Source organism: Rhinopithecus bieti, unplaced genomic scaffold (genome assembly GCF_001698545.2).
Source record: "Rhinopithecus bieti isolate Rb0 unplaced genomic scaffold, ASM169854v2 scaffold_5948, whole genome shotgun sequence".
In the NCBI taxonomy this organism is placed as follows: Eukaryota; Metazoa; Chordata; class Mammalia; order Primates; family Cercopithecidae; genus Rhinopithecus; species Rhinopithecus bieti.
This window is the reverse complement of record NW_016805422.1, coordinates 1,727,095-1,728,844: the sequence shown is the minus strand read 5'-3', so window position 1 is coordinate 1,728,844 and position 1,750 is coordinate 1,727,095. Positions and strand designations below refer to the sequence as shown.

Genomic DNA, 1,750 nt, shown 5'->3' with positions numbered 1-1,750 from the left:
AAATATTTTTTATTCTGAAATTTTAAAAAAGAAATAAGAATCTAATGACCTGGTTCACCAAATAAATAGACTAGAAACAGGCAAAACTGAAAAGTAGTGAGTGAGTGTGTCTAGACCATGGTAAACATTCAAAGGGAAACGCTTGTGGGGCTGTGGTCAGGAAACTAGGCTGGGCATAATATGACTATCAAACAAGGAGATATTTGAAATATAAGCAATCTAAGCCATATTTTCAAGAATTACTTGTTTTCTTTTATTTTAATTTGGATGTTCAGTGCCATGGGTATAAGGCCAGAGTGTTGATTGAGGAGAATTTGGAATAGGAAGAAAGGGAATTAACCATTCTGTAATCTCATAAACATTATTGTTCTAAGAGGCAAACAAAATTCCAGGTTGGGGTGCATGTCACCCATCAAAAGAACATTGTATCACTTGCTGGGCCTGGCTGTATTGCTCTTTGTCTCCTTCATCCTCTTCTTTTTTCCCTATTCATTTGGCAGATCCTGGACGTGGGGTCATCCTGTTCTCTCACCACAAGTCGAATGGCAAGCTGGAGCCTAAAAGTGGCTATGCCCAAGCTTTCAGTGCTTTTTCTCCTGGGAGAAACTTTGGAATGAGCACATCCTCTCATGACTGAAGCTGTTATTTATTGAAGCAGAGATGCATTGATGGATTCAGCAGCAGTGGACCAAAGTTGAGCTCTGCTGCAGGATGCTGAAGACCTTGTCAGATGTGGGCAGCCAGTAGACAGCTGTAAGCCAACCCTTGACCTGAGAGCTCTGCCATGGTAATTAGTGTTGTAAATGAGTCAAGCTTACAGCAGCATATGCTCAAATCTAATATAGCATCTTCCGTCACTATCTTAGTGTTACGATGATCACGACTGTTTTCAGAGTGTGCTAAAAGTATTTTTAAAGAGTTAACAAAGCAATAACAAAGAAGCTAGCAACTGCCCACCGCCTTTCCCCCACCCCCAAACAACCTCCACCCTAGATGATTTCCCAAACCCATTTGAAACAGAGATGAATTCAGGTGAGTTTCTACACCACAGCCTGATCTTTGGCTGTATAAGATTACTTTTCAACAATATAAGATGCATAAGTGCCTTTTCATCGTATGAAGAAAGCATGCCCACTGGCAAATGAATCATATTATAAAAATTGATTGTATCCCAAAAGGGAAAAATGTTATTGAAGATCCAATGGCCTGGGATGATACACCATTGATCATTGTAAGAAATACTTCCAGAAACTGTTTTTAATCTTTCCGCCAGAGCATTAGCAATTATTCTTTAGCCCGTGGTGAGTAATGACTTGAGTTTCCCAGCTTCTCAATCGATAAAACATTTACCCTACCGCTACAAATGTGCTCTTCGCTTAGACAAGCAGAATTTTTCTTCCAATTACTCTTTTTTTTTTTAGTGTGACCTCATAAAATGTTTTTAAACATATTTCTAGGCTCTTTTGTAAAAAAAGAAAGGAACAATACTCTTCCACGTGCTTATTTTTTCCCTTTCTTTTCCTTCTTTTGAGAAAGAAGTCATGAAGATTTCATAGTTATTTAGATAGCTAAGACTGCTTTTTATCATCTCTTTCAAACTTAAGAAATGTTTTTTTTGTCCTGCCAACTGCTACATTTTGGAGTTGGCCAGCAATAAAACATTTCTCTTCTCCTTTCCCCTGAACAAAGGTGGTTGTCCAAATTCCTTTGAAAATCAACAACAACAAAATATAATAACACTCCTAAGGAG

The 1,750-nt window shown here is 38.2% G+C and overlaps 1 long non-coding RNA gene across 1 annotated transcript in view; it reads left to right on the top strand.

Moving 5' to 3' along the window:
- Positions 1-787, top strand: part of LOC108529842 (uncharacterized) — a 54,367-nt gene extending 53,580 nt beyond the window's left edge. The window contains exon 3 of the long non-coding RNA XR_001885694.1: positions 501-787. This is a non-coding gene — a long non-coding RNA (uncharacterized LOC108529842). The remainder of the gene's footprint in view (positions 1-500) is intronic.
- The last annotated feature ends 963 nt before the right edge of the window (positions 788-1,750 follow it).